A 13,522-nucleotide genomic window follows, 5' to 3' on the forward strand; every position below is an offset into this window, starting at 1 on the left:
AACAGCTGTTTCTTCATAAGTAGTAACTATTTTATGCTAGCAGAAATTTCACTAGCAGAAACTAACAACTTTATCTCTATTTTTTTACGCTGCTTGACCACACGAATTACTTGACCACACAACTACTTGACGTAGGGTGAAATCAATTCGATAATCAATAATAGTTTCAAGATGGCGTCGTCATGGAATCCACTTTAAATTCTAACGAATTTAATAATATAATGGATTTAGAGAAAAAATACAGAAACTTCAAATTTAATGAGGAATGTTTATAACCATTCGAAACATAATTCTTTGGTATTTATTTTTTGAATATTATCTCTTTCAAATGATGGCCCTGGCTATGTCTCAGATAGTTCATTAATTGAGTCCAATTTTCGATGACTCGTTCGATCATTTCGACAGGTAACTAAAGAATGACACACGTGACGTTTTGCTCCAAGGCCTGAATCGAAACGGGGTTATCCGCATAGACTTTAGATTTAACATATAACCACAGTAAAAGCTGTGACGGTGTGATATCATCGGCCCAAAACGTGAAATTATCTGCTCATCAAATATTCTCTCAATATATCTATTGATAGATGCGAAATGAGGAAAGTGGCCACGTCTTGTAGAAACCAAATGTCGCCGTAATCACGGACTTCAATTTCATGCATCAAATAATGAGTATCATTGACGGTTACATTCTCAATGGCATCATTTACGACGAAATATAGAACGATTATTGCACCAGCCCCAAAACCACACCAAGCCGTTGTTTTACTATGTCATCCAAGACAGCCTTAAATCTCTTCAGGTTGCTATTCATCCCAAATATGGCAATTTCATTTTGTTTCCATATCCATTGAGCCAGAAATGGGCATCATCGCTGAACAAAATTTGGCTCGAAAACCTCGGATCTTCTTGGAACTCTTCAGGAGCTCATAGAGCGAAGCATGTCGCTTGTGAAGGTTGAGCGGCTTTAGTTCTTGCACAAGCATTTTGTACGCTTTCAACTTAAGATCTCGACATGAAATGCGCCAAGTCGTTCCATACGTCAGTCCGAGTTGCTACGAACGGCGCCGAATCGATTCTCTTCGATGTTTATAACCATTTTTATCCAATTACTCTTTTGTTTTAGATATTCTTCCTCTCTTCACTGGCGTAGACACCTCTTAGGCGGTTAAAGCCGAGTTACCAATACCGCGAAAGTTTCTTGAACCTGAACCAACCATGTCTCCTTCTCTTCGCCGAACTATGTATGTCAATGTCGTCGTATGTATATGTAGCTCGTACAGCTCTCCGTTTCATCCAATGCGATATTCGCCGTTGCAAAGAACCATGAATCTTAGGCAGAACCTTTCTCTAGACGTAACGTTGATTCATCAGATGTTGTCATCGTTCAGCAGGACGGAGAATAATGAGTGACTTGTATGACTTGTAGAGTTTGGTTTTTATTCGTCGAGAAAAGAGTTTACTTCTTAATTGCCTACTCAGTTCGAAATTGCACCTTTTGGCAAGAGTTATTCTACATTGGGTTTCGAGGCTGACGTTTTTGTTAGTGTTAATGCTGATTCCACGATAGACGAACTTATCTACTACTTCGAAGTTATAACTGTCAACAGTTACATGAGAGCCAAGTCGCAAGCGTGACGACGGCAATCCATCGGCCGCCGGCACCTTCTTGTTTTTCAGACGAGTAATTGCTATTCGAACTTCTCCATGGTCGGGCAATGAAACGTCTGCTCCATTGTCATGGATTATGAAAACTCGGTTCACCATCTTCTGGTGTTATGCTTTCACTGCCATTCATCAGACTGGAGAAGTGTTCCCTCCATGGTTGCAATATGATCTGGGCAACAGTCACTAAATCACACTAGATTGGTAATCCAAGTGAATGTTAGGATCTCAGAGCATACACACGTCTAAAGCACTGGAGACGTGTCTTCCAAAACCACTGGCCGGTTACGTCTTTAGATTTACTTAAACACATAGTTACTAAAAGAAAAGCACCTATGACGGGTATATTAGCTTCGATGCAGCGGTTGCAGTTAAAGGTTCTTGTTTCAACTATCCTCAGCAGACCCTTAGCTAGCGTGGTAGAGCAGCTGTTACAACCTTTTATCACGAGCCATTGTCTAAAGTGAACGTATTTTTTGGTAAAATAAGAATTTGTGGGCATCGAACTTTCATGCTTTGTAAAGCTTTTAATTTAAGTGTGCTATGCTCAATCCACAAAAAAAGAGACCCCACAATCTGCGGCAACTACCGTGGGCTTAGCCTCCTCAATATCGCATATAAGGTTCTATCGAGCGTATTGTGTGAAAGATTAAAGCCCACCGTCAACAAACTGATTGGACCTTATCAGTGTGGCTTCAGACCTGGAAAATCCACAACCGACCAGATATTCACCATACGCCAAATCTTGGAAAAGACCCGTGAAAGGAGAATCGACACACACCACCCCTTCGTCGATTTCAAAGCTGCTTTCGACAGCATGAAAAGGAGCTGCCCATCCCCGCAAAACTAATACGGCTATGTAAACTGACGTTGAGCAACACCAAAAACTCTGTCAGAATCAGGAAGGACCTCTCCGAGCCGTACCAAACAAGGTTTCAGACTAGGCGACTCCCCTATCGTGCGAGCTTGAATACATATCGAAAAATATTTTTTACATTCCTTGACAAATACAGTCAATCCTGGTTATACATATGCCACAATCAAAGATACAGATTTTTGTGTTGTGTGAGTCGTACTTAAGACAATAATTTCTATGATATTTCAAAAAACAAACCGTGAGATGCAGCAAGATATAATATACATAGGCTGTTAAAAGTGATGAGGGAGGGACTTTAATTTAAGCGGAGTACTACTTAGCCGGGATTGACTGTACACATGAATCAGAGGAATATGAATATTTTCTTTGAAACATTTCTTGAATTGAAAATTGGCAAATAAACTATGTTGTCAATTTTATTCTAATATATTTTAATACTTATTTTTGCGGGGTTGTCACTTTTTCCTTCTCATACATTTCAGAAATATATTCAATTTATGATTTTTAGCTTTTGAAATCGTCGTGAAAAGACGCTTGTAAGCAAGGCATGCTCGGGGAGATGTAATGGCGTCTGCTTTTATGAATGAATGAAATATGCTTTTTGAAAATACGTTTGCGTTCATGAATGAAAATTTTGTTGTTGTGTAATTTAATATAAATTTTGACGTCGGCAATTTGGCTGCCGACTGTTCTTATGTACATATCTGCAGGAAAGGTGCGTATGAAAGTTTTAAATGATAAGAGGTGTGATTTATATAATATTATTGTTGTAATATATTAAGTTTTTTAGGATATTATGATAATATATCATATATGTACATATATATGTAGCAAATATATGCATACATATGAAATTATATTACATTATCAAAGATAAGAAATATTCAAAAAGTAGCTCATTTGCCAATTAACTACAAAAATTGCTTGGAGAATTGCATAAATTAAAAATAATGTTATCAATTGCATGAATTCATAAAAATTCGCAAAATCATATTCATATCAATTGATATGATAGCATGTAAACGTATAAAAATATACGCCAAAAGGCCAAAGGCGTCTGTAAAAGCAATATATATTTCTGAGCATATTTTTCATTGAATTCTCTGTTCACTCATTTCTGTTAAAGTTTCTTCTGTCGAGCCAAAAGTGGTGAAATTCACTAATAGAGAATTCATGGCTCTTGACAGTTCACACGGATCTTCTCTATAAACGTACGTTCTCTGTAAACCACATTTATTTGTCAAAAACTTTTACTTCTGCGTATTTAAATATCGAGGTTATGGAATAATTATGAAAATGAGGAATTCCCCAAGTGGTAATTGCGCCAAAAACAGCAAGCAGTTAAAACGCGAGGTCCATGCAAGATACTGCTGAAAGGTTCACCTTTACACTTAAAAGAAACACCTACGAATTAGAATACTTACTATAGTAAACATATCGAGGAAAGAAATGAAGTCATTAGTACTGCCACCGCTAACGGTCCAATTATCATTAAAATAATTGTCAATTTTGGTGTGAAAAGCAAATATTTACTTACAAACGTTTTTGTTAAAACAAATTTACTAAAAGTCAGAGACAGTATACACTTCCACAGGAGTTTCGGCTAGTTGTGCAATACAAAAATGTCTGTTGCGTTTCATGCTTCCATACAACATCTCTCAACATCAAAGTTGCTAAGGAGAGTATCATAGTTTTGTTCACATAACTGTTGTTTGTAAGTCCTAAAACTAAAAGAGTCAGATATAGGGTTATATAAGTGATCAGGGTAACGAGTARAGTTGAAATCCGGATGTCTGTCTGTCCGTGCAAGCTGTAACTTGAGTAGAAATTTAGATATCATGATGAAACTTAGCACACGTATTTCTTGGCTCCATAAGAAGGTTAAGTTCGAAGATGCGCAAAATCGGCCCACTGCCAAGCCCACAAAATGACGAAAACCGAAAACCTATAAAATGTCATAACTAAACCATAGATAAAGATATTAAAGTGAAATTTGGCATAAAAGATCGCATTAGGGAGGGGCTTGGACGTAATTTTTTGGAAAAGTGGGCATGATCCCGTCCTCTACTAAGTTTTATGTACATATCTCGGAATCTACTATAGCTATGTCGACCAAACTCGTTTCTTTCAGGCATTTCCATATACAGTTCAAAAATGGAAGAAATCGGATAATAACCACGCCCACCTCCCATACAAAGGTTATTTTGAACATCACTAAAAGTGCGTTAACCGACTACCAAAAAACGTCAGAAAAACTAAATTTTACGTAAGAAATGGCAGAAGGAAGCTGCACCCAGGCTTTTTTTTTTTTAATTGAAAATGGGCGTGGCGTCGCCCACTTATGGACCAAAAACCATATCTCAGGAAGTACTCGACCGATTTCAATGAAATTTGGTATACAATATTTTCTTAACACCCTGATGACATGTACGAAATATGGGTGAAATCGGTTCACAACCACGCCTTCTTCCAATATAACGCTATTTTGAATTCCATCCGATGCCTTCTCTGCATAATATATACATGAGGAACCAATGATGATAGCGGAATAAAACGGTATTTGATGCAAGAGTATAAAATGTTCGGTGACACCCGAACTTAGCCCTTCCTTACTTATTTTATGTTTCAGATGTTCAGAAGAGTCAAAATCAACAACGGCACCGGGGGTTATATTTAATATTGTTAACATTTTGTTTTTATTTAACAAAAAAATATTTTTGTACTTTTCATAAGTGTATAAATAAACAGTAAAAATTTTAAATTGATTGCTCTTTTTTTTTAACCTAAAAAAAATAATCCAGAAAAAACCCTTTTCTAGACCACCGCCACCAAGCGTTATCATTCATCCGATGGATCAGAATGCAATAAAAATGAAATAAGAAGCTGCACTACAAAAACAGCCTTCTAGCTTCAATGCTCATTGACTGGAGAAACTAACATTAAAAGCTGCAATAAACCATTTGGAAGGTCCTTGAAGTCGTGCCATTGAAGAAAGCCTAGCTAATTGTTAAAGAATGTTTTAAATTTTGCCGAAAACGATGATGTTCCTGAAAATAGTATGCCGGTATCAGTTTTAAAAGAAACTTGGGAAGCCGAACCTCGCTCATTGATGAGCAACACAATCAATCTTCTTCACAGTTTAAATACTGAGGTTTGTTTTTATTCGCAGAATTTCCCAAAGATATATAAGTTATTGCGAATTTCCGTCTTATTACCAACCATTCGTGGATGGAACGAATATATTGAGGTAGATAATCCAGACGACGATATTGAACTAGAAACTGCGTTTCAGAGACACCGGAGAATATCAAACCAAATGAAATGAAAGCGCTAAAGATGGCTAGTCATGAAGGGGTGGATCAAAACGACGGATTCAGTTATCAGAAAAACAGAAAGTACAAAAAAGATAACAAATTTTTTAAGTAACAGTTTTCTAAAACTTACATTTCATATCATATCCTTTAAGTACAAATTAATATGTATACGAAACAATAATAAAATGTGAATTTAAATGTATAAACATTTATGCATACATATGTACATATATTAACTTATTATTTTTGGGTATTCGAACACTTCGCAAATGTGACTGTCTTGCTTCTAATTTGTTCTCATTTTCGGGTGTGCGCTGTATTATTATTTTGGAGGTTTTTTAGGTTGTCAAAAAGTCTTGCGGTATTTTCGCTAGTTGGTGCTGAGAGCGCGTAGTTCTAGTTTTATTCGTCGCATCGGATCATGTTATACTTTTTTGGAAAGCTCATTTCTTGCGCTAACACGTGTTTGATTGATTGTCATTTCTTTTAAGTCGCTCGTGAGTTATAGCGTCCAAACTTGGAGCAAAATAAAGAGAAAATTCGGCATATTTTACAGTACTACTACGATAAAGGCAAAAATGCATCTCAAGCCGCCAATAAAATTTGTGCAGTTTATGGACCCGATACAGTTCCATTTCCACCGCACAACGATGGTTTCAACGTTTTCGTTCTGGTGTAGAGGTGGTCGAAGATGCGCCACGCTCCGGAAGGCCTGTCGTCGAAAATTGCGATAAAATCGCTGAATTGGTCGAAAGAGACCGGCACAGTAGCAGCCGTAGCATCGGTCAAGAGCTGGGCATGGGTCTTCAAAAAAAAATTTTATGAACAATTGAAAATTCAATAAAAAATACCGCAAGACTTTTTTGACAAAGAATATTTCTTTTTTAAACTCATTCATTTGCACCTTTTAACTTGAAAAAGTATCCTTTTTACATGATACCAAAATTTTTATTTTAAAAAATGTTTTAAAAATTTTTAATTCTGATTTTTGGATTGAAATTAAATTTCCAATTTTTAATTCCGATTTTGCAATTAAAAATAAAATTTTAGATTTTTAACCCCACATTGGAATTATTTCATTCAATATGTTTATTGGCCATGAAGAGTTTGTGGTAGCAAGAAATGTGTTTAGAAATTATATATTTTGCGGGGAAATTGTCCAGATGGAGTATTTTAGAGGCTTTTTTTATAATTTTCGTTCTCACTGAGTAAGTTTTTTGAGCAATTGTTATTGGATTGCCTTTTAAAGCCTGTAGCGCTGGATTTATTTGATCTATCTGTTTTATAAATGGGATGGAATGTAGTTTTAAATTGATCGTTAATGGCTTCAATTCTAAAATAAAAATCTTTCCAATCTAAAAAAAATCAATTAACATATACTCATTTTTAGACGAACACGATAATTTGAATTATAACTGGAAATTTATTATAGAACGTTGAAATCACTATCCCCCACATTAGATCCTTTCCAACTTTGTTTTTTCCCAAACAGGATATATTAAGTTTGCCGCAAAGCTTTCAACACTCCGAAGGAAACGTAGTAAGCCATATAAAATATATATAAATCTTCACATGACGAGCCCTATTTCCCTATTCAGCTTTCGATTTCTTAATTCCTTTCGCCCCGCATAAATCCTCTTACAAAGATTGAAAAATTGCTTCTTCAAGACGAAAAGAGCAAGATAAAAGCTTGTCAAAAAAAATTTTTTTTTTAATTTTTCTATAAGCATAACCGGGATTCTTAAAATACTGTATTCTGACTATACTGAAAGCTTGTTATTATAAATTTTAATTCGGTAGTATTTTTTTCATTAAATTATTTATAATGTCATAGTTTCTTATTGTCAATAATATCCTTAATAACACATTCGTACCACAAGAAGTAAAAAAATTCTGTTTTATACATTTTAAATTCAACTACTAAATAAATAAAATATCACACTTTAGTCCTTCAGTTTTCCCACAAATTTTCAATTTAATTATTATTCTCACTGTAATTGCGACATTAATGCACTTTTTTTATAGAATAATGTTAAGGAATTTATTTATTTTCAGTTGTATTTCAACTACAAGGAAGCCCTTCACAAGGCAGCTAACAAGCGAACTCAGTTAGATTGCCATATGACGGACCGGCTTGTAATTTACTTGCAGTTTTTTAAGCACCTTGAACACTTCCTCTCAACTCCGGCTTAAAAACACGAATGAATATAAGTTGGTCCTTATGTGGTGAGTTTTATAGAAAAAATCCATTTCGAGACGTTTTAGTGATTCAATATGACTGTTACACTTAGATTAAAAACTCTTTGCAGTGTTTGTTGATCAGAAGGTCTATGTACAGAGGAGGCGGCGATTTATCAGCAAAACCACGCCTGCGCACTTTGCCGAAGTCTAGCTGTGTGCGCATTGGCTTATCGGCTAAGTGCTAACCACAAGCGCAGATGCTACGAATTCCCTCGGCGAATGCACACTTACATGTGTATGTATGCGCGAGTATAACTGTGCACACCAAGAAGTATGGATGATAAAATGGAGCTAAATGCTTTAAAACAAAACTTATAGAGATTATTCCAAATGCTTGTTTCCACACATAATACGGTATATGTGTATGTATGTATGTAATTACAAAAACAATAAAGAAAATATACTAATATCTTAAGCCACATGCATTCACATTCCGCACATGTGTATGTATGTATGTATATGCTGTCTCTTATACACATCTAGATGTGTATAAGAGACAGGTATGTATGTATGTAATTACAAAAACAATAAAGAAAATATACTAATATCTTAAGCCACATGCATTCACATTCCGCACATGTGTATGTATGTATGTATATGTGTATGCCCGCCAAAAAACCCTGTTACGCATACAATCTGGAGCTTATCGAGAGAACCCAACGCAGAATTTAATAAAATTATACCTAAAAATACGCACATGCTCGTATATACATATGCATATGTACATATGTCTACAGTACATAATGTGTACGTTTATGCGAATAATCTTGCATTTAAGATTGTTAATTATATTATTCTTTTACAATCCAAGATAATACATTTTGAAAAATTAAAATGTATATTTCTGGAACATCGATTCGGTTTTTAAACTATTGCAACATCTTGCTAAATAGGTTGTTGGTGTCACCTAAAACTAATGGAGTTAAGTATAGAGTTACATATTCCCCAATACAGACAGCTCCCATAACTGGACAATTTTTTATAAAAATCCAATTACTATAACCGGACATGAGTACGTTCCAATGATTGGGCACAACAATATTTTGGTAATATTTCGTACGAATAATCTCTCATAAACCGAAAGAAACTATCCTTTGCTGGTGCCGTCTGCTTCGCGTTGGCTGAAGGCAAACCAATGGTATAATTGTCATTCATTCACTTGTGGCTGACGTTGGCATTTATTAGTTCAATAGAAATATGGTATGGGGCTCGTTTTTGTCACGCCGCCACAGCTTCCGTAAACCAGACTAAAAGACTCCGTCCAGTTAAGAAGAATTTCACTGTAAATAAATGATCAGGATGCCGATAAGAGTTGAATTCCGAGTGACTGTCTGTCTGTTCGTCCGATAACTTGAGTAAGAATTACATGTGTTACTTAAAAAGTGAGGATGAGTTTATAAATAGACCAGGCCCACAAAACGGCCATAACTTAGCACTAATAGAAAGGGGCCCGCAATCGACACAGTAAAATTTGGTAAAATCGGTTGATAACCCTGTCTACTCCCTATATAACGGTTCTCTTGAAAACTACTAAAAGAGAAATAAATTAATAAATAAATACTCCAGAAAAATTAAATTTTATTAAATCTTAGAAGAGACCTTATAAGAGCCGGGTTCAAAAGTGGACGATGAGCGTGGTGCCACCCATACATCGGTGAAAAGACATATATCAGAGCCTACCCGACCACATTCCATGTTTCAGTTCGAAAACAAATTAAATCGGACTGCAGCCACACCTACTCCCATATAACTCAATTGTGAAAGTGTGGAGCACACCGTCAACAAACTGATTGGAATTTATTAGTGTGGCTTTAGACTTGGAAAATCTACAATCAACCAAAGACTCGTGAAATCAAAATAGTCATATGCCACCTCTTCGTCAAATAAAGCCGTCTACGAAAGCACGAAAAGATACCACCTCTATGCCGCTATGTTTGAACTTGGTATCCCCGCAAATCGAATGCGGCTGTGTAAGCTGACGTTGAGCAACATCAAAAGCTCTGTAGGGATCGGGAAGGACCTCTCCCAGTGTTCGATAACAAGCGAGGTTTCAAACAGCGAGACCTTTCTTAACTTTCTTCCGCGATCACGCAAGTCTTCCGGTTATAGTTGTCAATAACTGCATCGGGTTTTGATTTAAATGCAATATCGTAAAGTGAATAGATTTGTGTGTCTCCAGCGTGTAATCAATGTCAGTTCGAATCCTTGACGTAGCGGTAGATTTTTGTTTAAGCTGCAAAGACACTGAAATGAGCTCTCTCTTAAATGAAAAATATAGCTTTTATATGTGTAAAATTTTCAAATAAAGAACTGCGCAATTATAAAACTTTTGAAATGATAAAACAAGAAAGAATTGCATATTACGTTGCAACTCATCGGAGACGAAAGATAAAATAACAAACATTTAAGGAAAAATAATTTATGGGCGATCCGAAGACATTAAAAGAGATATGTGGTCTGAGTATTAAACTTGTTTATCTCGATTTCCGGCAAAACTACGAGTCCTACAGAAAAAAGTTATATGACAATGTTGAAGGTAATGAAAAGCTCTATATCTTTCGTATATTGACTTTTTTGACACAACCTGAAAAAACTCAATAGGGGGACTCTCTTGCTCCTGCAAGATTGCAGATTGCAAAAATACTATGCCGAAATTTACAAGGGCACGAGAGCACCCATTGCAGAATCTAGTGATATATGATCGGCTGATTCGGTCATTTTATTGTGAATGACTATTGTGCATGGCTATTCTGAATTGGCGCACCTTCTGCATTCATTCTTAATAAAAAATGTAACAAATCTTTACAATTTAAATGGACATTATAAATTCTATTTAAAATTTACCTTCCTCAACAAATTTTTTATTTAAGTAAAATGACATATATGATAGATATAAAGTTATAGAGTATATACGGTGCGACGTATTGCATCTCTCTCTCTTTTTATACTCTCGCAACAAAGTTGCTAAAGGGCGTATTATAGTTTTGTTCACATAACGGTTGTTTGTAAGTCCTAAAACTAAAAGAGTCAGATATACTGTTGTATAAGTGATCAGGGTAACGAGTAGAGTTGAAATCCGGATGTCTGTCTGTCCGTCCGTCCGTGCAAGCTGTAATTTGAGTAAAAATTGATATCATGATGAAACTTGGTACACGTATTTCTTGGCCCCATAAGAAGGTTAAGTTCGAAGATGGGCAACATCGGCCCACTGCCACGCCCACAAAATGGCGGAAACCGTAAACTTATAAAGTGTCATAACTAAGCCATAAATAAAGATATTAAAATAAAATTTGGCACAAAGGAACGCATTAGGGAGAGGCATATTTGGACGTAATTTTTTTGGAAAAGTGGGCGTGGCCCCGCCTCCTACTAACTTTTTTGTACATATCTCGAAAACGGAAGAAATCGGATAATAACCACGCCCACCTCCCATACAAAGGTTATGTTGAAAATCACTAAAAGTGCGTTAACCGACTAWCAAAAAACGTCAGAARCACTAAATTTTACGGAAGAAATGTCAGAAGGAAGCTGCATCCAGGTTTTTCTTAAAAATTGAAAATGGGCGTGGCGTCGCCCACTTATGGACCAAAAACCATATCTCAGGAAGTACTCAACCGATTTCAATGAAATACGGTACATAATATTTTCTTAACACCCTGATGACATGTACCAAATAAAATCGGTTCACAACCATGCCTGAAATCTCGATTATCACTTTATMATGCGAGAGTATAAAAGGTTCGGTGACACCCGAACTTAGCCCTTCCTTACTTGTTTATCAATATATTTCTTAAAGAAAGTCGTTGTCATATTGCTTGTTAAGTTAACGCGAATTTGTTTTTAATACAAAAATTTGTTTTTGTTGTTGTTGTTATATTTAATTCAATTCCGTATATACATATACATATATTCGTTTAAATTTTGATATGTTCATATTAAATACGCATTCAATAATTAATTGATTCTCCATTTTAATTAATAACTTAACAAATGCGATTGCTGTTTTGTTTGATCAAACTCTTCCTATGCTTCTTGAATGCCCAAATTGAACTCTTATACAGTCCTACAATGGTGTTTCGCTTTGAGGCTTCTACCGGATTCAAATGAAAAATGCAGGCATGCAACTTTTGAGTGTGACATTGGGTTCCACAAACCAGTTTAGAAACGTGAGTGGTAGCGTTATCCTTTCGAAAAGTGGCGTCTTTATCAATTTTTTCATGCAAAAATTAAACTGGGAACTGAACTGCTCAACTGATTTCATCCAAATTCGGTATTTAACGTTCTCTTCGCATTGCTATTTTCCCATATAACACAATTCCATCTCATTATTTTCTTTCCAATGCACAAGGGAAAAGGCAATTAATATAACGGAATAAAACTTTGTACTAATAATGCCTTTGAACCACCTTATGACCCAAAATTTTTCAAATGCACCAAAGCTGTTTAAGCCCCTTGATACCGAATATGTGGAGCCCGGAGCCTATAGTTGACTTTTTACAGGAAATATCGGTCTATGTGTGAGATATATAATACAAATTTGGAGAAAAACCTTACCTGACAATAGTATTTCTGTGTATCAAATATGGTTTGAATCGGGTCAATATTTCCTTGAGTTCTATAGACCTACGAGTAATACTTCGAGAGAGTGTGTTTTTCTAATAACGGTGCATTATTGTGATTTTCATTTTAAGCCATAACTAGCAAGCTTTATGTACCTGAAGGTATTGTCGCGACTTTAATCCTTGCAAATGACAGGAACATGAAATGTTCGGTTATACCCGAGCTTAGAACTTACTTGTTTTTTAAATATTTATTCTACTTAATTAATTTACTTATAGTTAATAATAATATTTTACAACAATCAATACAACCCTTGTTCCATGTCCGAGCTGACTTACAGTGATTCGAGAAATAACAATCCAAACGATTTTTATAAAATCGCCTTTCTTTGATGGGAAATTTCCGGGAGACTCTTATGAAAACTTGGTTTAAACAAATTTCGAATTTGACGTGACCGTTAACAAAGTATGGATATATTTATATTCCTTTGAAAAAAAAAAAATACAAAGAAGTACTAGATTTAACCCCCAAAACATTACAATTATTCTCGTTAGAAAACGGATATACATAGATATGGTATATGTAACTACATATGTACATATGTAAGCATCTAGATGATAATGTTGATTGCAACTTATGCTGTTATACTATAATTTCAATAAAATCATGAAATAATAATTGTCCAAAATAATATTTTTTGACCTTTTACTTTTAAGAAACAAATTATGAATATGCTAACAATTACACTAGTTTTTACTTATTTATGATCGATTCACCAAAAATAACTGTAATCAGAAATTATTATAAATTATTTCGGCCTATGGAACTTAAGAGCAAGAACGAACCTTTTACCGATAGCCTTTTGGTT

Source organism: Bactrocera latifrons, unplaced genomic scaffold (genome assembly GCF_001853355.1).
Source record: "Bactrocera latifrons isolate USDA-ARS-PBARC rearing strain unplaced genomic scaffold, ASM185335v1 scaffold_93, whole genome shotgun sequence".
Lineage (NCBI taxonomy): Eukaryota > Metazoa > Arthropoda > Insecta > Diptera > Tephritidae > Bactrocera > Bactrocera latifrons.